This window comes from Mirounga angustirostris, unplaced genomic scaffold (genome assembly GCF_029215605.1).
Source record: "Mirounga angustirostris isolate CCGP_5_RB_7025 unplaced genomic scaffold, mMirAng1.0.hap1 SCAF_4, whole genome shotgun sequence".
In the NCBI taxonomy this organism is placed as follows: domain Eukaryota; kingdom Metazoa; phylum Chordata; class Mammalia; order Carnivora; family Phocidae; genus Mirounga; species Mirounga angustirostris.
The window spans coordinates 61546323-61572468 of record NW_026991712.1 but is presented as its reverse complement, the minus strand read 5'-3'; the positions used below and the strand labels follow the sequence as shown (position 1 = coordinate 61572468).

Below are 26146 nucleotides of genomic sequence, written 5' to 3'. Positions count from 1 at the left end.
CCCTCCCCCTTTGCCTGTCTGCTCATTCATGTTCTCTCTCTCAAATAAATAATAATAAATAAACTCTTTTTTTAAAAAAAGATACAAAACCTAAATATATACAGAAAAAAGCAGAACATGAGATAAGTCATTAATAGCCATATATGTGGTCTGGTATCAGTGGGCTGAGGCTTACCTTTCCTCTGAAAAGGTCTCTGAGGAGAGTGCCATGTAAGCCAGGAGGACGCCCAACTAACAGATGTGGAACACTTTCACAATCAAAAAAATGAAGTTTTTAAATAGATTATAATAATAAATTAATAGGCTAGAATAAAGTATTATAAAAGCAGACTGTGAAGCTTACATTTAAAAAACCTACTTTACTCAGCAAAGGAAACCATCTACAAAATGAAAAAGCAACCTACAAAATGGGAAAAATATTTACAAATCATATATCTGATAAGGGATAAGTATCCAAAATATACAAAGAATTCATATAACACAACAGCAAAAAAAATCAGATTAAAAAATGGGTATCAGAATTAAATAGACATTTTTCCAAAGAAGACATACAAATAGCCAACAGGTACATGAAAAACTGCTCAACATCACTATACATCAGGGAAATGCAAATAAAAACCACAATGAGATATCACCTACCTGTTAGAATGGCTGTCATCAAAAACAAAAGATAACAAGAGTTGAGGAGGATGTACAGAAAAAGGAATTCTCATGTACTGTTGGTGGGAATATAAATTGGTACAACTACTATGGAAAACATTAGGAAGGCTCCTCAGAAAATTAAAACAAAACTACCACATGATCCAGCAATTCCACCTCTGAGTCCGTATCCAAAGGAAATGAAATCACTATCTTGAAGAGATAGCTGCACCCTCATGTCCACTGCAGCATTATTTACAGTAGCCAAGACAAGAAACAACCTAAGGGCCTCCCATTCAATGAACAGATAAAGAAAATATGGTGTATACATAAGATGAAATATTATTCAGCCATAAAAAAGGAAATCTGCCATTTGCAACAACATGGATGGATCTTGAGGACATTGTGCTAAATGAAGTCAGATAGAGTAAGACAAATACTATATGATTTCACTTATATGTAGAACCTAAAAAAAGCCCAAACTCATGGAAACAGAAAACAGATTGATGGTTGCCAGAAGCAGGGGAAGGGAGTAAGGGATGAAGGTGGTCAAACGGTACAAACTTCCAATTCTGAGGCAAATAAGTTCTGGGGATATAATGTATATAGTACAGTGACTATAGTTAACAATACTTTATTGCAAATTTGACAACTGATAAGAGAAAGTAAATCTTTTTTTTTTAAGATTTTATTTATTTATTTGACAGAGAGAGAGACAGCAAGAGAGGGAACACAAGCAGGGGGAGTGGGAGAGGGAGAAGCAGGCTTCCCGCGGAGCAGGGAGCCCGATGTGGGACTCGATCGCAGGACCCTGGGATCATGACCTGAGCCGAAGGCAGATGCTTAACGACTGAGCCAGCCAGGCGCCCCGAGAAAGTAAATCTTAAAAGATCTCATCTCAAGAAAAAAATCTGTATGTGATGCCAACTAAACTTACGGTGGTAATCATTTTGCAATACAGACATAAATCATTATATTGTACACCTTAAGCTAAAACAAGGTTATATGTCAATTACATCTTGATATAACTGAAAAAAAATTTTTAATACATATTTTGTTTTGTTTCAACAAGGAAGAAAAGAATAAAGAGGTTTGGCTCCAATGTGATCAAGTCACATAAGACCAGGAAACACTAATATTCCTTGTCGGGAAAGCTTAAATATTTGTTGCTCCAAGCCCACCAACAATATCTAGAATACAAAACGTAGCTATCAGATATTGTTGCTCAGGAATTCCAGAAGAACCAGGGAGGGAAGTTAGCACATATCTACTCTGAATGAAAATGACAGTTTACCTGTAAAAATGAGTCTGATCTAAGTCTGAACATGGATACATTTCCTTTGCAACATACCAAGAGAGCAAATTGGTACCTACCAACTGGTAATTACTAAATGATATCACATGCTCCAGAAGGGTTAATAGAACTGATACAGAAAAGCAGTTTGTCCCCCAGAGATTCATTTTTTCACCCTGATCCACTATAGAATCAACTATGTTAATAATAATGCTTTGCAATTTTATATCACTTTTCCTGCTAAAAGCTCAAATGAGTTGATATGGCACATCACAAACTACACAGATGGTACCCTACAGTTTCCACAGCTCTGACTGAATAGCTCATTTGACTTACTAATAAATGTTCCTATTTCAAGATTAAAAACAAATATGAAAAATTAAGGAAAACAGTAGGAAGATAGTGAATTTTCATATCCAATTCAGTGGCATCTCTCTGAAAGGTAAACATGAAATAAAGCACCCAGAGCCTAACAGAGTTCCTTTGGATGCTGGCGCACACAGGTATGCACTTCCAGAAAAGTCCTGCCAAGCCACCAGATTACCTGAAAATGAAAAGGGGGGCTAGGCAGTGAAAGAGGTTATGCTACGTCCCATGTGAATGTGCAAGAATCAGAGCTAAAAGGAAAAACTCTCACCAAGGAGGAGATAGACCTGGAATTATCATCTCCTTCTGTTCTAGTCCCTTAATCTGCTATTACTCATTACACATGGTTAGAAGCTTGACTAGAAGTGAAGTAATAGATAACAGTCTAAAGTATAACAGTGTTACCAAGATTTATAAATCATATTTAAATTGGAGTCCTTTAAGCCAAATATTTTTAAATGATTATATTCTATATATAGATGTAGACTACAGTCATCCTAGAAATTTTCTTTATGCTATTCAGAAATGTTCTGCTCATACTCTACTAATAGGAAAAGGCATTTATTCCTTTGAACTTCATAAACCAACCTTCTAAATGTACTTCACTGGTAACTATAACTATCTCATCTCTCCCTGTGGATCTGGAAATTCCCCATTAGGCAATTTAGCTATACAAAGTTGTCCATCATCTCTAGGTAAATCACTGTACTTTATTTGTATAGTAAATGTGGGCAAACACAACTACATACAGGCATCCTTTGTTATGACTTGTGAAATGTCAGCTTTATCTATGGAACAGGCCAGATCTTGAAAAATTCAGAGAGTCAACTTATCCATATACAAAACAAAACTATTACTGATGAACAGTGTACAATGAAGACAGCTGAGGTGGAGAATAGCTAATGAGACTTGCTTTCCTTGGTGATTCAAGTGGTTTCACAGCATCTATTTTAAGGATCCAAGAAAAAACACATACCTGCTTTTGGTGAATAATGTCCAACCATCCTTAGCAAGAGCTTCACTTTTTTCTGAGAAAATTATTGTGCTTTAAGACACAGTCTCAACTAGTCAAAAACAAGGCTCAAGTCTTATGCAGTAGTGTTCTCAAAAGAAAAGAGGTGTTAAATTAAATCAAAACAAGTCAAATGGGGGCACACCTGGGTGGCTCAGTCGGTTAAGCCTCCTTGACCAGAAGTGAAGTAATAGATAACAGTCTAAAGTATAATATTGTTACCAAGATTTATAAATCATATTTAAGTTGGAGTCCTTTAAGCCAAATATTTTTAAATGATTATATTCTGTATATAGATGTAGACTACAGGCATCCTAGAAATTTTCTTTATGCTATTCAGAAATCTTCTGTTCATACTCTACTAATAAAAAAAGGCATTTATTCCTTTGAACTTCATAAACCAACCTTCTAAATGTACTTCACTGGTAACTGTAACTCTCATCTCTCCCTGTGATTTCAGCTCATGTCATGATCTCAGGATCATGAGATCGAGCCCCGTGTCAGACACACTCAGCGGGGAATCTGCTTCTCTCTCTCTCTCAAATAAATAAATAAATAAATAATTTTTAAAAAACCAGTCAAATGACTCCAACATTGAGGTCCCATTAGATATTTCTTTGAGAAATCTTCGTATTAATCTCCTATAAAGAATACCACTGTCCACCAATACTTAGATACATCAAATAAGCATTCAATCTCCCAGGTTAATTAAAGGTGAATTTTATGTGCTTTTTTGGATAGCTTTAATATGGTAAGTAAAATGTTCTACCACCTCCAAGCAGTTTAAAAATTACCACAAGGGGCGCCTGGGTGGCTCAGTAGGTAAAGCATCTGACTTCAGCCCGGGTCATGATCTCAAGGTCCTCGGATCAGCCCCATACTGGGCTCCACCGTCAGCTCAGCACAGTGGACTTTTCCCTCTGCCACTCCCCCCACTCATGCTTGCTCTCTCAAATAAATCTTTAAAAAAATAATGCCCCAAATTTTTCCAAAACATAAAAAGCTTTAACTCTATTGATTTAAAGCACCCTCCTCTCAATCTCTTACACAAAACAGCACTATCAGCTTTGCCTTCAACTACCATGGAACAACATGGACATAAAAAGGACATGAATGTTGATAGGCCAAATAATACATCAAATAATCTTTGTCCTCCCTCTCCACTCCCATTTGTTGAGAACCACTGAATTAAACCTACTAAGTGCAAAAATGCTAATGTGATTATAGTAATAATATTCTATAATCAGAGTGGCAGCACATTTAAACAGTTGATAATTACAAAATAGTTTATAATGTATCCTTATAGACTCTATAATATAAAGTGCTGCATAACCCTTGCATTTCTGGAACACGCATTAATTGATAAAGAAAGGTGGTTTAAAAAAAACTTGACCACAGGGGTGCCTTGGTGGCTCAGTTGTTAAGGAGCTGCCTTCGGCTCAGGTCATGGTCCCAGGGTCCTGGGATGGAGCCCCGCGTCGGGCTCCCTGCTCAGCAGGAAGCCTGCTTCTCCCTCTGAGGCCCACTCCCCCTGCTTGTGTTCCCTCTCTCGCTGTGTCTCTGTCAAATAAATAAATAAATCTTAAAAAAAAAAAACCTTGACCACAAATAATCTTAAACACATAGGTGCTTCTAGTCTTCAGGATTAGCTTCCTAAACAGTTCCTTGAATCCCCCTCATTTGTAATTAAAATAATCTACTCTGAATTGCAATCACAAAAAACTAATCAAGATCTATTGAACACGAATTGTGTCTCAAACTCTGATCACTGAAGGAGATACAAAGTAATGATAATAACAACAATGAACATTTAAGGAAACTGGGGCACAAGGTCACACCTGTTCAAGTGATGGAGCCAGACCACAATCTAAGCACTGTGGCTCCTAAATGTTACTCCATACTGACTGTATAGAACTAAAAAAAAAAACAAGAACCAAAACCAAAACCAAAAACTCCTGCATGTAAAGAACTCCAAAGTTTGTTGGAATGTAATATTAACATCTCCCAACAGAACATTCAAGTTTTTGGTAAATTCTCTAAGAAAGATATTATAATCTTTCTGCCCTGCAGTGACATCATCTCATGAGTGACTAGGAAGAAAACTAATGATAAGATCTTGAAAGATTGTACTTTCATTCTGTCCTTAAAAGTGAAATGCCTTTCCCAAGGACAAGTCTGTGCTTGATGGTATGTAAAATGTCAATTACTTCAGTGTATGGTTTTCTGATCTTTCTTCTAACTGAGAAATGTCTTACTATGGAATTGTGAGCTCAAATAGTACACACAGAAGGACAACAGATGGTCTTGTCGGGTAATCTTCACACTGAGGGTCCCTAACCCTCTACTTCATCTCAGGTTGCTGGGATTCCTAGTGGGAAGAAGAATCCCACAACCCTACCCTGGCTCAGGATCTCCACCAGAGGACTCAAACCCAGCTCCCCACAATATCTGGCAGAGTCCCTTGAAGAGTCTCTAAAAAAGCAGAGAATCCCCCCCCATACTTTTCTAAATCTCAATGAGACATGGGAGTTTCCATTTGGATAAGCAAAGTAGACAATTTATGCATTCTAATATTTGGACTGGAGACTCAGAATAAAAACTCTATCATCGTGCTCCCAGCACATGAAAAAAGCATCTTTTGAACAAAAAGCTGCCTTAACCTATCACTTTATAGGTGCTGAAGCAGCACCCTCCTGGCGCTTTCAGGGGGGACTATGTTAATTACTACTCATATCATGAGAGGCTTTCAGGGCTAGAAATGTTCCTGGTAAAACAAACAGTCCAAAAATATATGCCATTATCATTTTTTTTTTAAAGATTCTATTTCTTTATTTGACAGAGCGAGAGAGGGAACACAAGCAGGGGGAGTGGGAGGGGGAGAAGCAGGCTTCCCGCCGAGCAGGGAGCCCGATGCGGGGCTCGATCCCAGGACCCTGGGATCATGACCTGAGCCGAAGGCAGACGCCTAACGACTGAGCCACCCAGGCGCCCTATGCCATTATCATTTATTTGAGAGTTCTACACAGGAAATACATGCATAGGAAAGAAAAATAATAGGACACATTTTTCTGTATTTTAAAAAAAAGATAATTCCAGAATTTAAAGAAAAATTTTAGGGGCACCTAGGTGGCACAGTCAGTTAGGTGTCCAACTCCTAGTTTCTTTGGCTCAGGTTGTGATCTCACAGTCATGAAATTGAGCCTGTCAGGCTCTGTGCTCAGCACAGTGTAAGCTTGAGATTCTCTCCCTCTACCCCACCTCCCCCATCGTGCTCTAGCATGTACAGTCTCTCTCTAAAATAAATAAATAAATCTTTAAAAGAAAAATTTTAGAAAGATTCACTAACGCCCTATAATTTTCCTGTCAATAATCCCTGATAAAGGGAGAATCTGTTACCAGAAAATTTCTTTAAAATCATCTAATTTCATTCTGGCTTCACTAATAATAAAACCTATTTGATCCTCAACCACTCTGTGAGGCAAACAATCACTATCCCCATTTAACAAAAATGGAAATTGGACTTAAACATTAAATCACTTGCTGAAGGCAAAAGGTCCACCCATAGGCAATATATACTTAAATCATTATTAAATTTACTTTTAAATCACACAAATTTCCTCTGGTTAAAAAAATATATATATATCTTTTTTTATCAGAAAGCTCTAAACATCTAACTAAAATCCCATTAGATATAGTTTAAGAACATTGCCTTTTGTGGGACTAAAGAACAGCTGCTCACTGCATCTCATATGGAAACACTTTGGATCTCTCAGAAACAATAAATCCTCCTTCCTCTCTTCTCTTCTTTTAAAGGACAGTAACACTTGCAACTTTCTACAGCTTAGCCTGTTAACAGATGATGGTTCCCAAAGATGACCACAATCTCCCATCCCACATACTCTTCTAATTCAACTTTTAACATTCCTCCCAAGGAGAGCTGGGATCTATGTTCCCAAATATGTGTTCTGAATCTGGATCTGGAGAGGCTTGTGACTAAGGCAAGGTAACCCTATGTGACTTATGAGGTTAAGTCATAAAAGGTGACAGCTTCCTTGGAACTACTACATTTGAACCCGTCATGCTGTGAGGAAGCCCAAGCAGCTAGGTAGAGAAACCATTCATTCAAAGGTATTTCAGTGTAACTCAGCTGAGGGCCTGGCCAACAGCCTACATCAAACACCAGGCATGTAAGTGAGCAAGCCTTCACTTGATTCCATTGCCAAGCCCTGGTTTTGAGACTTCATTCTAGCTGAATGCCAGACATCATGGAGCAGATAAGCTATGTCCATCATGGCTTTTCCAACTCTAGCCCACAACATTTGTAGGCATAATGCCACCAAGTGTGGAATATATACTGTATAGTAACAGTAAACAGAACTTCCTAATCCAGAACACAAGCAAGAATTAAAAAAGAGACAAGGGGGAAAAGGCTCCTTTCTAAACATTCAAAATAAATATCCCAAATTTTGTGCTCTAAATATCACTAGGGTTTTTTTTTTGTTTTTTGTGGGGTTTTTTTGTTTTTGTTTTTTTAATTTGAGAGTGCACAAGAGGGGGAAGGAGCAGAGGGAGAGGGACAAGGAGACTCCATGCTCAGCACAGAGCCTGATGCAGGGCTCAATCCCAGGATCCCAAGATCATGACCCAGGTAGAAACCAAGAGCGGGAGGCTTTAACCGACTGAGACACCCAGGTGCCCCAAGATCACTAGTTTTACAGATAAAAGTCCCTCAGATTCTCATGCAAATCTTATTAAAAGTGCATATAAAAAAAAAAAAAATAGAGGGGCGCCTGAGTGGCTCTGTCAGTCGTTAAGTGTCTGCCTTTGGCTCGGGTCATGATCTCAGGGTCCTGGGATCAAGTCCCACATCAGGTTCCCTGCTCAGCGGGGAGTGTGCCTCTCCCTCGCCACCCACACCCCCACTCCCCCCGCCCCAGCACACTCTCTCTCCGTCAAATAAATAAAATGTTTAAAAATAAGTAAATAATAAAATAGAAACATACTATAATATTTTCTATCTTCATCCTATGCACATGTCTCTCTTTAGAATGCCTTTTCTCTTCTCTGATGAAATCTCAATCAGCCCTTGAGGCTCAAATCAAATACTCCAGCAGCTGTAAAGCCTTTCCTCACCTCACAAAATGAACCATTTGCCCCCATAAAATATCTTACCAGCCCTCTAATACAATTTCCTATTCTAATACATACACTGTAATTACTTGCCCACATGACTCCTTCCTTCCCTGTGAGATCTGCAAGGATAGGGGACATTTCTTTTTTAAATTTTTGTGTTCCCACTGTCTGGTATATTGGAAGTGTTCATTAAATTTTTGCCGAATTAACAGATCTAGTTATCTGGTTTCTAAACCCATAGCAGATAAAATGCAAAAAAACAGAAAAGACAAAAGGCACTGTCATTAAAAGATAATAATTATTATACACATATATACACAAAATATAACACCCAGTGAACAAAGACAGAAAAGGACAAGTCCAGGAGTTACCTAGAATTCTGTTGTATGGGCTCTATAGTTTACAGTTACATGGTAGAGAGACAAACAGATCAGTACCTCAGAAGATGGCATGGACCTGAGTGAATTTTGGCACATTTCTAATCACTTTAGAAAACAGGAAAATACTTCACATTTTAAAAGTATTTTCTCCTAGGGGTGCCTGGCTGGCTCAGTCAGAGTAGGAGACTCTTGATGTTGGGGTTGTGAGTTTAAGCCCCACACTAGGTGTGGATATTACTTTTTAAAAAAATCTTTAGGGCGCCTGGGTGGCTCAGTTGGTTAGGCGACTGCTTGCGGCTCAGGTCATGATCCCGGAGTCCCGGGATCGAGTCCCGCATCGGGCTCCCTGCTCTGCAGGGAGTCTGCTTCTCCCTCTGACCCTCCCCCTTCTCATGTGCTCTCTCTCTCATTCTCTCTGTCTCAAATAAATAAATAAAATCTTTAAAAAAAAAAAAAAATCTTTAAAAGTATTTTCTCCTAAATGACTAATTTAAAAAAATGAAGTGCTCAAAAGAATAAAAAACAGAATCAGAAAAATTAGATACACAACCTCTCATTTTCTGAGGGTTTTGTAGAGCCACTGTTTTACAGTAATAGTACTTTCTTTATATTATTTTTGTGCCCCGCCCCCATCTGTCCATAATGTTTGTTTCAGTTACATTCCCTGCTGACCCAGGCTGCTACCTGCTACCTTATCTGTTTGGAATGTAGCACAGAGCCACTCAGAAATACACCTACAATTTTTGTCCAACCCTCTCTCATATGCCAACATTTTTAAAAAGCATCACAATATATATATAATGACAAGAACAAAGAGGCTATCACTTAGTATGTCTGGAAGACATTTCAGGAAATTTTTCCAAAAACAAAACAAAACAAAACAGAAAATGGGATTTCTGAGTCACTTGTTTTAAATTCTACTCACTTCAAAACTGCCCAGATCTGGGGGCACCTGGGTGGCTCAGTCAGTTAAGCCTCTGACTCTTGGTTTCAGCTCAGGTCATGATCTCAGGTGGTGAGATCCAGCCCGATGAATGGCTCTGCACTCAGCCCAGAGTCAGCTTAAGAGATTCTCTTTCTCTCCCTCCCCCTCTGCCCCCCCGCCCCCGCTTGTGCACGCAGATTCTCTCTCTCTAAAGTCAATCAATCAATCTGCCCAGATCTGTTAAATAAAAAGGCCTATGTACAGTCCCACTTTTCTTTCCATTCTTCATTTCTCTCATGTATCTCCTAAGTATATGATTTCCCAGTATAAATATTAATTCAATAACAGTAATTCTCATTATTCCTGAGCAGCATATTTTGTTTTGTTTTTTGTTGTAGCAAGGGTGGGGGGGGTGTTGCCATCTCTAAGAAAGGTGCAGTGCGGGGCGTCCGGGTGGCTCAGTCGGTTAAGTGTCTGCCTTCAGCTCCAGTCATGATCCCAGGGTTCTGGGATCGAGCCCCGTATTGGGCTCCCTGCTTCACAGGGAGCCTACTTCTCCCTTTTCCTCTGCTTGACCCTCCCCCTGCTTGTGCTCTGTCAAATAAACAAATACAGTCTTTTAAAAAAAAAAGAGAAGAAAGGTGCAGTGCAAGATGCATGGCCATCATCCTAACAAGGCTCTTCTACTTCCACCTGGTGGAGGCTCTTCCACTCTTCCACCTCCAAGAGTATTACTTTGAATAAGAGAAGATAACCTTGGTTTCTGCTTTTTTTTTTTTTCTGAAGCTTAAAAGTTTCAAGTTGAGAGCTATCCTGGAGTTACTTAAATTCTTGTGTTATTTCTTGTTCTCTCTGACTGCTAGTGTTTTTCCCACTCACAACTTTTCCATTGAGGCTTCCAGATCTATGTTAAAAATAATTACTACTTCTCTACTGGATTAGGTAGGTGAGACTAACCAGGGATCTCACTGGTATAATCTGCACACCTGTGAATGATTTTTACTTTTAGACTCTATTTTTCAAACTGAGAATGAATCCCAGATATCCACTGTGATTCACAAGGGAAGACAGGAGGGCTCTACTATACCTTAATAAGGTTTTGAAGTAAGAAAGAGAACAGGAGGTTAAATAGAAACTAAAGCTGGAAATCATGGGGGCGGGCAGGAAAAGTCAGAAGGGAGAACAAATAAAGACACTGCACACCCCCCCCCCAAAAGGAAACAGAAACAGAAACCTTCAAATTCAAAGTTACAAGTAGTCAAGTATTCAAGAAACTCAAGTTGCCAAACTCTGTAAAATCCCAGCAAATTTTTGTATCTATGGTGTTACTCCCAAGAAGTGTTTGAATAAAAGCTTTCTAGTTAACCAAGTGTGCTATAAAATTAATGTCTCAACCCCCATCCTGTGCCTAAAAGAGAAATCTACTACTTCCCAGGAGGAAAACAACTCCTAGGGTTCTCTTACGGTATGCATTCTCAGAGACCAAACTAGCTCTGTTTTTGCATCCCTCCTAGCATGAGGTTGATCTGCGTGGGATGCGCTTGTAGAATACATGTCTGGGCCCAGACAGGAGGTGCATTCAGAGGGGGCATGCCAAGAAAATGTCCTAAGATGCCACAATCTCAAGCAATAAAGCTCTCAAAGGTTACGCTATTCTTCAGCCCTGATCAAATTAATATATTTAACAATTTATTTTATTATATTTTTTTAAGTAATCTCTATACCCATCATGGGTGGGGCTCGAACTTAAACTTTGAGATTGGGAGTCGCAGGCTCCACCAACTGAGCCAGCCAGGCACCCCAACAATTTAATTTTCCTAACACTTCGGGAGAAGCTGAAGTCTTTTTATTATTAATTAATTAATTAATTTATTTATTTAAGTGATTTCAACAGCCAACATGGGGCTCGAATTCACAATCCTGAGATCAAGAGTCCCATGCTCTTCAGTCTGAGCCAGCCAGGCTCCCCTAGACAAACTGAAGTCTTAACACTGAAAAGACCGGCTGCACAATAATGTGAATGCACTACGAAACTATACATTTAAAAACTGAGTAAGATGGTAAATATTATAAGTATTTTGCCACAATTAAATTTTTTAATTAAAAAAACCTTAAAAATGTCTAAAAAACAAAAAGCAAACAAGCAAAACTAGGGGCAATGTTTCATACTAAAAGAGACTACAGAACCAAACGCAATGAGTGAACTTGATTAGCTGCTGGTTTAAAACCCAAAACTGTAACAGTTTGGGGACAACTGGGAAAACTGATTAGAGAGTTGATAGCTGACATTAGTTTTCTTGGGTTTAATAGTCCTATTCATATTATATACGATTCTATAAAATTATGCCTTTATTTTAAGGCAATGTGCTTTATGGATAAAGGGTCATCTGTAACTTACTTTCAAATAGTTCATCATACACACACACACACACACACACACGAAGAGGGAGAAAGAAGATCACATACAGCATTGAAATAGTTCTTATTTAGCCACTTGTTCTACCACATTATTGCAGCATCACAGGAGCTAAGGAAAAGAGATATATATGACCGTGCACATCACAAAGCACCAACCTGCTTTTCCACCTGAGCTGTACACTGTTTCTACTACTTTAATATATAATTGGCTGGTGACAGAATGTAAATAGCTGACAGACAGAGAGCTTTCCGAATTACTCTGCAAATAAAATGATCCCACAAAATAGAGAATTACTGTTTAAGTAGAGATTTGGGAAGAAGGTTGAGAATATTTTTATAGGTGTTGTCACAAGTATATATTAATGTGTGTGCTATAAGGCTTTGCTCTTTGGATAGTTGTAGAATTCCATTATTTATCTATTGAGACATCAGCCCTTCAAGTGCCGCTTTCATTCTCTTTTTTATCACTTCTTCAATGGAAGTATTTAAGTGCCAACCCTGGTATACTTTTCTTTCTGTTTGGTTTTGTTTTATTACCTTTCCAGAACTACTGAATTTCCCCAAGGTTTTCTTTACCTTTTTTTTCCTCTTCCCACTATAAACTGAGATTATTAATCCCTCTTCTCACCATAGTGTCAAAATATCCTGCAGGGGAAAAGATAATAAGTCTCAGTATAAAAAATGTTCAGTTTTACGGAAGCAACAAAGCCCAAAATTTTAGTCTTTATTGTTTGTTTTGAAGGTAAGTGGACTTCTGTATTTCTTTGTAAAATCTGTAACCAATGTAATAAGCATCTTTACTAATAACCTTTGAATACTGTTGGACTCTATGTGTACTTTTTGTTTTGATCATAGACTTCGCTATTAACTAAGATCAATAATATAAACTTCCAATAAATTGAGTTTTATATCAAAGGGTTGCTTCCTAAATTTTAGAATAACTCATTAGTTTTCTCGAGGCAAATCAAAGAGCATGAACTTGTATGGTCAAGGCCAGGAAGAACAGACTAACGGTACAAAGGCTCGCATAAAGAGTAGAAATAGGGAAAAAATGGGTTTGTGACAGACCTATCTAGTAAGCATTTGGGAATGTCATTCTGTGATGAGTGGGGACTTGTATTATTATAAAAAGGATATTTGGGGAAGATCAGTCTATTAATGACTTACAGTGCCGAAGAAGAATCTGTTAAATCAGTCCAAATACAGTTTAAAAATGAAAGCCTTTAAGCTGTTCTGTAATACTATTTTGGAGGAGGGGGACAAAGAATGAATGAATGAATAAATAAAATATATACACATATATACTACATCTTTACTACTCAATCTTTAGCAAACCGATAAGAAAACACCTAAAATGTCCTTTCATTCAGATAAACCAATGCATACAGTCATTTTTAAGCGTCTTTACTGAACACAATAGACAGACAAATTTTAATGCTTGATTATTCAAAGCATTTTAGTTTAGTTTTTCCTCCTTGATATTAAACTCCAAAGAATTTGTATCAAAAATTCTAACTTGTTTCACTGCTATTAGGAACTAATCCACCATTTATCTCTCTCAACTTTCAAAAACAGTTTGTATAAAAAGCCTATTCCATTTAAAATAACAAGAACTATAAGTTAACTCCTCAGTATGATCAAGTTGATAAACTAGTAGTAGGTCCTTAAAGCTGCAAAGGCATGTACCTGCTACCCTGGATTTATTCTATATACACCTTCATTAATTTATAGATTTTAATCCAGGCTACTCTATTGCATTGCTATCTTCCATCTGCATGGTGCTAACCTTTTTAGCCTAGATTCAACACAGCAACTCCTCTCCAGGCCACTCCAATTTCTTTCTGAGTGCCTTTCCTTCTCCCCCCTCCCCAATATACACTTGATCTCTTTCTCCAAGACTGTAAACAGCTCTGAACAACTGAGGCAGGTTCAGGAAAAATCTACAGTGAGACTGTGGGAGACACCTGAACCTCAATGGGAAACTTCTCAAGAAGAGAATGGAAAAGGGCACCCAGAGCCAGAAAAACTCTATCCCTTGGTGAGAAGATGCTGGCTTCCTCACTCCTCTGAGGGCCAAGCCAGGTAAAGGTGCTCAGCCTCTGAAAATCACAAGCCCTTGAAGGTCTTCCCTTGCCTTACCACCGGTCTTTATCTGCTCTTGTGTGGAAGAATCCCCTCACTTCTCACCTCACAGAGCATGGGGGTAGAAGGGCTGTGGGGCTCAGTGGTACCTGAAGGGAAGAGGCCATCAGCACTGCCCGAATTACGGCTACAGATCAGAAGATGTTATACGTGAGAGCCAGCCAGCTCCTGGTAGGAAATCCATAGGCAAACAACAATTTTGCAGGTGAGCATCTGGGACCCCAGTCCCCTGGGACTCACCCCATGCTCCATCTACCACAGGCTCTCCCTTCCCTCCCTGCCACAGGGTCAGCAGCTGCTCCCAGTGATAGTGAGAAGGGGAGGGGGTTCTTCTAGTGGAGTCCTGACCTCTGCAGGAGGCCCAGCTCACTGGTCCTACCACAGGCACTCAAGGCCAAGCCAGAGGTATCCAGACCCAGTTCCTTCCTGTCAAGGCTTTGCTCGCCTCGAGTGGAAAATCTGGGGTTCCCTTTATCTCCTATTCTCCTCAATGTCTTTTCTCAAAGTGGAAATATTTACTACTACAGTAAGATCACCAATGATTACAAGAATGCTATTATGTGAGCATCCTTTAACCAGAGAAGGATAATGCTCCAATTCTGTTTTCTAATATCCTTCAATGTCCAGACATTTTGTTGACTTTTGTTACTATCAACTGTCACTGACAATATGTTCAGTTCACAATGAATATGTCATTTTTGTGTGTAATTGCTTAAAGTCTTTCATTTATTAAAATCCACTGTAGTGGTGCTCTGATACATTAAAACATTTTTAATGGGATAAATATTTTTATATTACACTTTTACAGAAGAGTCTTAAGGAATCAAGATATTACTACTTAAAACAGCAATAGGAACACTACAGATAAGACTCAAAATAGAATTCCAGAAATTGAAAATACAATACACTACCAGAAACTCCAAAGAGGCAGGCAGGTATTCCCAAGGCTTTAGGAATTTGGTTACAATTTCCATCAATCTTAAATTGTCTATTTCCAATTTACACCATTTGGACCACTTGAACCTAATGAACACTTTCAAGACATCTAACACTACAGAGTTTGTAACAATATTCTTAAACAGGCAAGAAATAAAATACATAAAAACTAAGGAATGTGGGATGCCTGGGTGGCTCAGTCAATAAAGCATCTGCCTTTGGCTCAGGTCATGATCCCAGGGTCCTGGGATCGAGTCCCACATCCGGCTCCTTGCTCAGCAGGGAGCCTGCTTCTCCCTCTGCGGCTCCCGCCCCCCCCGCCCCCCATATCTGTCTTTGACAAATAAATAAATAAAATCTTAAAAAAAAAAAACAAAAAAACTAGGGCATGTAATACTCAATCCTATTAGACAACAGAAGCTCAGCCCCCCAGTGTGCTGGACCACAATGTTGTCCAGCAACCGACTAACTTCCAACAACAAATCAGCCAATTACTACTACACTGTGCCTGTTAAGTGATCTGTTTTCAACCTAATGGCTTACTTAACAAATAGCTAGCTTCTTCCCTAAGTGCTGTTAGCAGAGCCAATCTGTTTGTTAAAGAGGGAAACCAAAGATCATGATCATACATGAAATACTTAATGATAGTAACAGACTTCCTCCATAATCTTGATTGTGTTCCTTTCACTACCAGCTACCTTCCATCTTTAAGAAAAAAAAGTGAGAAAGCCAAGGAAGAAGGAGAAAAGGAGGCAGAGGAGAAAAGTCTACAAAGATTTATTCCCAAACTGAAGCAGTCCAAAGTTGTGCCATTATTTACCAGCCCATCCTCACTTCAAAGTACCGAGCCACACAGAAGCTGAGCCTCGGTGCACAGCACACCTAACACCATATCCACCACAGGCTGCAGACACAAGGTGGCCAGGACAGGACAACACAATCACCTCAAACACCCACGAGCCCCTACTGCCTGTCTCCATAACAATGAAATAACCAACTTCTGTAATTTCTTTTTTTTTTTTTTTAAAGATTTTATTTTATTTATTTGACAGAGAGAGACACAGCGAGAGAGGGAACACAAGCAGGGGGAGTGGGAGAGGGAGAAGCAGGCTTCCCGCCGAGCAGGGAGCCCAATGTGGGATTCGATCCCAGGACCCTGGGATCATGACCTGAGCTGAAGGCAGTCGCTTAACCAACTGAGCCACCCAGGCGCCCCCAACTTCTGTAATTTCAAGAAACATTATTAATATTCACAGAACTTCATACTCTTGACATTGAGATTTTTAGCAAGAGATTTCCATATTCCTTATTTAGGAATCTAAAAGTATATGTGAAAGAATTCACCACCTATGTTCCAACAATAACCAGAGGTAATTTACCTGATAAACACAGTTATGAATAATTCTAGTTTTAAAATATACACAGGCGCATTCAAAATGTATTTTTAGTTTGTTTTAAGTAATCTCTATGCCCAACATGGGGCTCGAACTCATGACCCCAAGATCGAGTCACATGATCTACTGACTGAGCCAACCGGATGCCCCTAAAAGTTTGTTATCCATGTAGCAATCTAAATTCCCCCTTTAGTTTGACTCTAGAAATGACTCAGGTAAAAACAAAGGTTCCTATAAGATATGCAACTCCATTTTTTAATTTACATTTTGACAATAATTGAAAGTTTTTCATCAGTAAGCATATTAACAATAGAATTAAAATTTTAAGATAATTTAATATTAAATAGTCTTACAAATGCTACTGTACCACCAAAGGCAAGGGAAGTCACTTCATGTTTGATTAATAAGCTGATTTTGTAAGCAGAAATAATCTGCTAGAAAAGACAATCGTCATTTAGACGGCTACTTCAATGGGCAGAGGTCAGTCAGCAACAACAGGAACTTCCAGAACTCACTCACACTCCGCAAGCTAAGCCTTGGAATATATGGGATCACATTTCACATGGACACAGTAAATGAGTAACAGAAAGTATCATGCATTATATTTTCATCCACGACAACAAGCCTTCAGTCCCTGGGAGCTGGAACGCTGAAAGCAGCGTATGCTGCTCCCCGCACGTGCATAGGTGGAAGAGTTCCCTGAAAGCTCTCCTCGCTCCCTGCAAACAATCAAGCAGACAGAAGAATTCCACAAATAGCAGAGCACAAGTCAGATGACTGCATATATTATCAGCCTTCTTTTAAGACTACAAGATCTCAACACCAAGTCATCCACGCCACAGAGATTGCACAAAATCTGTAAAACATGCATCCCACAATCACCACCTAATAGTTAAACATACTAGAATTAAATATATTGTAAAGAAAGAAGCCAAATATCTGTATCAGTGTTTCATCCCTTCTAAACCTACACCCCCTGTAGTGCTCCCAATCTATTTTCTCCCTAGCCCCCACAATCAAGTTTTCTTGAGCTTATTTTCTTAGCTTTTTCTTGTGAGAAACAGGCAACCTGGATGGGCTTTCTCAAAATATACTCCTACCCCTTTCCTCTTCCCAAGTGGAGAATTACTGATCTGTGTTACCTCCACAAAGCACTTGATAAGACACCACCACCTGACACTGAAAGAAGCACAGCCCACCAGCTAGCAGAATACACATTAAGGGGACAGGGCTAAGGGGCAATGTTTGCCTGGATTCGAATTCTTCTCCAGTAGTCTGGCTGTGTGACCCTGGGCAAGTTAACTTGACAGTTCTGTGCCCCCACTTCATGAACTACGTAATAGGAATGATAACACCCACCACCCACCTGTGTGTTACAGGGAGAAACACACAGAGTATACAATAAGGGCGCCTGAACCCTGCACCAGGTTCTGAGTAAACACCCAGTAAATGTTACTTGTTTTTACTTCATCCATTACCATTCTTATTTTTTGAAAATTAAAAGAATCCTGCAATTTAAGAATTGTTAAACAATGGGCTGATGACTAAAAAGCCAGAGACTATTTGTAGATCTTAAGATAAGTAACACCTGCCCAGGTATAGGCCTGCCTTGATGCAAGGCTTTGCTACACACCTGCTGGCATGATTTGCAGGACTGGAACCACGCAAATCTCTCTCCCTTTCATGGACTAAACACCAACACTGACAGCCTTATAAAAGGCCTGAAAACATGTTCTTTATCAGATTCCTAAAAGGAAGACATTCTCAGACTCACCATTACCTCTGATACTTACGATTTGTTTCCTCGCCCTCACTGGTCAAGGGTAATCCCCCTCTCCCCCCGGAAGTTTTGCTCATAGGCATAAGGACTTAATCTCTCTTAAGCTTCATCTTCTGAAAAATGAGGTAACCTCTATTTTACAGGGCTGTGGCAAAAAAAGAAAGAATGAAACGCACCTCAAAAAGCCCCTAACCAGGTTGCTGGCACTCAGGGAGAGCTGCTATTATCATTTACGGTGCATTGTCGTTACTTTCCCAATACATACATTTCAGTCAAGAGCAAGAATGAGTTAAATCTAGAAAAACTAATAATCATAGAAGAACACCTGTGAGAGGCTGCACAAGGGAGTTTTCCACCCTTTAGAAACTTCGGCTGTGAAGGCCCAGAGTATGTAGCTTTAGAGTAGCGACAAGGCACACTCTCCACAGAACTGGGAGGTCCCTGACTAGTTGCCCTAATACCTTTGACCAGCTAAAGACTGCCATGCTGACCACACACACGACATGATTCCAGAGAATATAAAACAACACTAATTATAAATATTCATACCTCCATTAAAGGAAAAGTATTTGATTGTAAGCTAATCAGTTAAGCGGACATTTAACAACTTACTATAAACCTAATCCTATTTTCGGGGGGGAAAAAAAGCTCAAACCCAAATCAAAGCAAAATTTTTTGACAATATATAATTAAAATTACACACACCAAAAAACCAAATCATTAATATCCAAGCAAATTGAAAATTAAGGTGAACATGTACCTTTCCACCTTCTCCTCCACCAAACAAATCACCCACTCTGGATTCCCCATAAAATCACAGGATTCGTAAAAGATGGTTTCCACTATCAAAGTACACTGCCAATGCTAGGATACTCAGATACTCATCAAATGAATAATGAACAAATGAATGAAACAATGGTTAAATGAGGCAAGAATGCAAAGACAAGATCTAAAAAGCCCAATGTGGGATTTAAGTTACCCATGGGGAACTCTTAACAGTTCATAATTAGCTGCCTGTAAGGCATAAATTCTACTAGATTTAACCTGCTAACTTCAATTCTTCATGTATCTATCAATTGATACTTAAAATTAAAAGTTGTTTTTTTCTTTCAGAACCTTTAACGAGTTGCCAATAACTTCTACCTACAAGCAGTTTTCCTCTCTCTCTTAAAGTTAAGATTCTACATCCAAAAGCCTGAAAAGCAGCTAAATAAAACATCCTCATAGGTACCCTGCTTACTTAATTCTCCTCTAGAAATTTCCAACTAGGGAACCAACTTACAATTGTCCTGGAATCAATTTTTCCACAGTTGCATTATGTCATCATAAGCTACTGGAAGCCAGAAATGTCGTTACTGATGAACATTTCATAGGATAGACATAAAATCTTTGCCCTAAAAGCCAAGAGCATCGTGATCTACCTACAGATCACCTAGTCCTTTCATTTCAGTTACCTTCAAACACAAGTTTACCTTTAAGATTTCCAGTTCTTTTCATAACGTTTTGCCTCAGTTTTACAACAGCTAGGAAAACTAAACCAGCTTCTAAAATATTCACAGAAGTCACAATCTCACCTCTATTTAGAAATTAGTACCTAGAATCCATAAAGTACGAGTTTCTTTATACCGTCTGAATTGAGGGTCTATGACCTAAAATTCTATTTTATAGCTTTTCCAGACATCACTTTTAATAGACTCTAAAAGTAACATGACATAACACATTATTTCTACAGTTTGCAATTCATAAACCCTTCTAGATCTAAAACAAAAAAAGGAAACAAACACTTAAACGCTAAGAATATTTTTTTTGTTTAGAAAGCAAGTCACAGGGGCGCCTGGGTGGCTCAGTTGGTTAAGCGACTGCCTTCGGCTCAGGTCATGATCCTGGACTTCCAGGATCGAGTCCCGCGTCGGGCTCCCTCTGACCCTCCCCACTCTCATGCTCTCTCTCTCTCTCATTCTCTCTCTCAAATAAATAAATAAAATCTTAAAAAAAAAAAAAAAGAAAGCAAGTCACAGAAGTAAAATGAGCTTCAGGTTTGAGTATAAGAAACTGAAGGTTTTGTTCTGTTTTCCTTTGAATGGCTTTCATCATTGGTATGTAAATAGAGTCTGATTATTTCATTAGAGGAAAAGATACTAATTTCCACTGATTTTAAGATTTACTGCAATAAAAGACCAATACCTTAAAGCAGTAACTTATTTTCTTTCTCCCTCCTCTTCTCTTAATTTAAAATTGATAGAGCATGTAATAACATAAATTACCAAACAAAACTATAAACACAGAATACTGAGAAGCCAGTAATTTCTTAAATAGCAGTTTTGCCATAAAAATAGCTAAGCATTAATTAGGCTTTTAAATATAATTTCAACGACATAACAGCGGTCAAAATATCAAATAAGAACACACTGTGCATTTCAGAAAACTGACCTTCTAGAAAAATTGTTTAGAGACTTTTTTTTTTGCTACCTAACATCCTAAGACTGCTTAAAAGAATTGCTTTTAAACCCAATACAACACAAACATTTTTTTTTCTCAGAAATTCAAGCTGTCAACTTATGGGTCACATTTCAACCTGATGTGATTTGAAACAGCTAAGGTACTGAATCCTTAAATATAGGGTGTGTAATGAAAGCACTGCTCACAGGTCCTTGATTGTGAGGCTTAGAAAGCTTTAATAAGATATAGCTATAGATAAAGCCAACCAAGGAGCATTACCCCTTTATACACTCATACCACAGCCCAAGTCCCCCTCCGATCCTTACATTTTACATTTCCAGTGAAATGTTCCTCTAACAGTGAACAAAAGTCATATAAATTATATTTAGCCAATAAAAGGTTAAAATTAGAGCCAAAGTATCTAAAAAATATAAAATTCATAATTAGGGAGCTTCTTTCTACCTTGTTTCAGTACCCTGACATCTAAAAGTCAAAGAACTCCTCTGTTAAGACTGAAATCCCCAGGAGGAAGAAGGCTCAGATCTAGTCTGAGAGCACACAATGGAATCACAGCTGACGATGCACATCTTTTTCTAGATGTCTCCATATGCTTGAGAGGTTTTTTTCTCCCCCCCCCACAACCCCCAGCCAGGCTTTAGAGGACTTGCTACTCTCTGCCACCAAGAATCTGAGAACACTTTCAAGGATTGTTGTAGAGAATGAAGTAAGATAATGTGTTGCTCTTACACATACAAAAGAGAGAGAAGGGCACACGTCAGAGTGGCCATCAGTAACTAAATTAACTAATGATGGGGGTTTTCAGTGCTGTCAAATTTTGAATGTTGTTTAATTTATGATATTCCCCACTTCTGGCAGCTAAATGTTTTATCACCACAGTTTTTATTATTTTATCACTAAAATAACACCCAAAGGGCTACAGCAAAATGCAATTTTGTCTACGTAAACACTCAAAATTATACTGAATTGAGAATTCACATTATAAATTTGAGAATGGTATATTACAACAACACATCTGTAGAGTGTGGTAAATACTGTTTCCTAAAACTACAGTTCCTCAGTTCTTTTTTATACTAACCAAATATTAACAGAAGCTTGAGAAAGCAGTATAGATAAATACCACGCACATAAGACACCCCCCCCCCCAAAAAAAAGCCTCCCAAGATCAGTTAAATTCAAGGGATACTTAGGACAAAATGAATGAATTCATTCTCAGTTTAACATGATTCATTCTTTGAACTCCCAAAGATTTTACAAATTCCAGTTGGGAAAAGGATCCTTGCTGCTGTCAGCGTGCACTAAACCTCACCAACAAAGAACAGGAGCTTACGCCTGCGGAGCAACCTGTGCTCTTTATTGAGAACCAAAGACCTATCCTCCCTATTCTTAAAAGTCAGGACTTGAGAAAGTCACTGTACTGAACCCAACAACCAACATAAAACAACCAAAGATGTCTCCTAACCTTGCATAAACCAGAAAAGTACTCACACACTGTACAATTCAGCAGTGTGTTTAAAGAAGAAAACTATTTTTTTAAGAATCTTTTGTGTGGGAGTAATCCAGCGAACTACACTTTAGACTTTTTTTTTTTTTCTGTAGACAAATATTCTTTGACTAGCTTTGCTTCTTAAATACCAACGCTTTATTTTTCGAACAGTGATGCTTTGGTTCCTAACTTCATTTTGTTTACTCAAGAAAAAGAAAAAAACAAAAAAAAACCGCATACCATAAACGACTTTTTTTTTTTTTTTTAAGATCATCCCAAATGCCGAACTTCCAAGTGCACTTTGGGAACTGGCGGTCTAATTAAACAAGGAACCAGCGAAGCCATTACAAACAATGATGCTTTACACTCCCAATAATCAGTTGACGTAAGACTATCCCGATGCCTTCATTTTCAGAGAACCCTTGCAAATTCACTGTCCCCACCCTAGAGTAGCTGAGTGAAAGTGAGGTAGGGGTAAACTGATAACTCCTATGAGCCTCTGCACGTAAACCCGTCGCTGAGGTCCAGAACACGATCACTACAATATATATGCCATTTTAGAAACGGGCCTCGGAGAGTTACTGCCACATACTAAGTGGCTTTAGACTTCGTCGTGTCTAAAACGACGTCTCTTGTGGTACCAAGAAAAATACAGTATGTCGCGTAAACTACATGCCTCCTGGGTGGGAGACTCTATAAGTGACACTACCGCACAGACCAAGGACCGGGTGACTAGGGATGGACAAGAGTGGCTAGCTCGGCGTCTCCATGACTCCCCCGCCCCGCGTGCAACTCTGCTCTAACTGGTCGGGAAGCAACCCCGCCCCCTTCCTTCCTCCGGTCCCCACGATTGGCTTACCGACACCCGGCAGGTCAGCTCCCCGCCTTCGATTGGCTCACTGCCCCATCAGTCACACGCAGCGAGATTCGGGTCGGTGGGAGGGGAAGGTGTTGGAGGAGGTGGAGTGGGAGTGGGATTAGAGGACGAGGTGGCGGAGGAGGTGTTCAGGCTTGGTCCCCGGTTTGGGAAAGTTTCCCCTACCAGTGACAGACCCCGAAGGCGTTAGGCCCGGTCCAGCTCTGGGCCGGCGCAAGGGGCTCGGGTCCCCGATTCCCGCCCCTCGGTCCCGCAGGCCCCGGAAACCACTAGAGGGAGGGGGAAGAGGGAGGAACCATCTAACCAGGGACCGACCCACCCCCGATCTCGGAAGAGGCGCCTCCGGGACTCCCCGGAGGGACGAGGGGCGGGGGACGGGGAGCCCCAACACGCCGCGACGACCCCGGCCCCCTCACTCAGCAGCCCCCAGAGGCCCGAAGGAGAACCGTCCTCGGGCCCGGGGCGTGACCGTCGCGAGTCAGCCGGGAGGGCCCCTCCCGCTTCCCGCCTGGGGCCCTGAGGGCCTGTCCCTTCAGGGGCGGAGAGAAGGGGGAGAGAAAAGGGGGCGCTGGCGAGCCAACCCGGAACCTCCCGGACCGCCTCCCGCCCCCAGCCCCGGCCCCAGCGCGCCTCCTGCACACATGCCCGCATCCAGAAAGTTAAGTCAGGGGCGAGCCCAGCTCGGCGCCGCCGCGGTCCGGCCCCCGGCTCCCCGCCCCCACCGCCGCCCGGCCTGCTCGGCCCGAGCGCGCCGCCCGCCCCGCCCGCCCCGCCCGCCGCAGCTCTTTCCCGTCCGCCCGCGGCGCACGGCGCCCCTCGCCCCCCGCCCCCGGCGCTGACACGGGCCCGGCCCGCCCGCCGGGCCGCCGATCCCCTCCTCCCAGCGTCTCACCCGGCCGGCCGCCCCTGACATCGCGCTTCACCTTCACACACCCCCGAGCACTTCCTGAGTCCTGCCTCCCCTCGCCCGACTCCCACCCTCCGCTGCAGTCGCTCCGCGTTTCCATTAAAGAATGCACCTTCTCAGGATTCACCTTCCCGTCTGAGCCTCTCTCCGCCCGAGGGGGACAGGAGCCTCGGTGCTCGCCGACCCCGCACCGGGCGGGCTGGCTGGCTCCTGGCTCCTCCGGCGGGAGCCGCGCCCGCGCCCCCGGCCTCCCCGCCGCGCCTCGGTTCTCACCTCTCGCCGGCGCCGCGGGCTGCAGCCTCCGCCCGCCTCGCGCTCCGGGACTCGTCTCCAGAGCTCTCGCAAAGCGCTGGAGCGCCTCCTTTCTCTCCCAGGGACTCCGCGTCTCCCCGCCGGTTCCCGCCCTCCCCACCCCCCAAGACCCAACTCCCCAGCTTCGCGGCGCCTCGGGGATGCAACTCCCGTTTTCCGCGCACTCCAGCAGCGGTCCCCGCACACAAAAACAGCCCTCTCCGCGGCGCACGGCTCCGCCGGGCTCGGCGCAGGAAGGGCAGTCGCGGCCGGGGGTGGGGACGCGGCGCCCCCCGCCCGCCGCCCGCCTCCCGCCCGCCCTCGCGGCCCCCAGGGAAGGCGCGGTTACCGGCTCGGGTCGGTCACGCCGTCAGGTGCCGGCTGCCGTCGGCGCTGACCTTCGCCGCCGAAGCTGTGGCTGAGGCTGCGGCCGCCATGTTCCCGTGTTAATAACTGCTGCCTGGTTGTTTATTTCAATGGAGATCCTCCCCCAACTCCCTCCTCCTCCTCCTCCTCCGCGTCTCCGCACTTGCGGAGAGAGACACAGACCGCGCGAGCTCGCGAGGAGGGGAGGGGGCTCAGGAGCCAGGCCGTCCCTCCCTCCGCCTCCCTGGCCGTGGCCGCCGCCAAGTCCTGTCACTGGGGAAAGGACGGGGCGGAAACTTGCCTCACGCGCCCCCGGGGAGGGGGCAAAGGTGGACGGAGGGTTCTCCGGGGAGCAGACCCTGGCCGCGGGGTCCGCAGCATCTCCGTCGGCAGAGTCCTCTGAGAAGGCGACCCGGGGAGAGGTGAAGAGTGAGGGGGAGAAGGGAAAGGGGACAAAATGGGTGACTGTGGCAAAGGGAGGGTGACCTATGGGTGACTGCAAGTGAAGGGAGAGTAAACAGATGACTCCATGGGAGGGCAAAGGGCAGTGCCAAAAAAGAAAGCGAGAGGATGGAACTGGCCGGGGCTGCAGAGCGCAGGCAGTGGGTACTTGGGGCTGCAGACGGCGGGGAAGATGCCCCCGACGAAGATCGGGGACAGCCAAGTGCCAGGTTTGCCCGGGGAAGAGCCTCCCGCCGGCGCTCGGACGGGCCCCTCCGCCAGCAGCCTGCACCCCTAGGGCGCACCTAGCACGCCCCGCGTCTGCTGCTGCGTCTTGGAGGTGCCCCTCGTCCGTCAAGTCTCTTTCCGCTCCTACGAGGGTAGGCTTCTCCTGTTGCAGCCGTAACTCCCGAATGGATGGAGGGGCGCGACTGCGGGAGGCTAGCTGAAAGGGGTGCCACCCAGCAATCGCCTGATAAAGCAAAAGTGTCCACAGTGTGTAAAACCTAACCTGGTTGAGCATTCTCGTCCCGACATGAATCACAAAAGTTCTTTATTGGAAAGTCCACTTCCTAGACGTCAGAAAGTGATGGGGGGGGCGGGGAGAGTGCAGGAGAGTTGCACCAAAAATTCGAGAATTTTCACTTAAATATTACTTGGATCAGTTTTATGCTTTGGGAAAGCGAGGTCTTCCCAACTTAGATATAATTAGCTGGAAAAAATGAACAACATTTGCATAACAAATTTCCTTACTTCTAGTCTTACCGAAAAAAGGTCACTTGCCATAGACAATAATAGTGTTTATTGAACACTTACTATGTGCCTGGCACTGGACTGAGTTAATTTATATACGCTATTGATTTTGATCCTCAAGCCTTACAAGGTAATTACCATTTTTACCC

At 41.9% G+C, this 26146-nt stretch overlaps 1 protein-coding gene across 12 annotated transcripts in view; it reads right to left on the bottom strand.

Moving 5' to 3' along the window:
• Positions 1-25271, bottom strand: part of NCOA2 (nuclear receptor coactivator 2) — a 290419-nt gene extending 265148 nt beyond the window's left edge. For 5 of the 12 annotated variants that reach the window (XM_054512572.2, XM_064588230.1, XM_064588231.1 and 2 more), the window contains exon 1: positions 24787-25068. The gene's annotated coding sequence lies outside the window, so the exon portion shown is untranslated. Of the gene's footprint in view, positions 1-23221; positions 23807-24258; positions 24392-24419; positions 24555-24786; positions 25069-25104 lie in introns of those variants that run through there. The other 7 variants (XM_064588233.1, XM_064588234.1, XM_054512571.2 and 4 more) reach the window with 4 other exon arrangements.
• Positions 25272-26146: the final 875 nt, after the last annotated feature.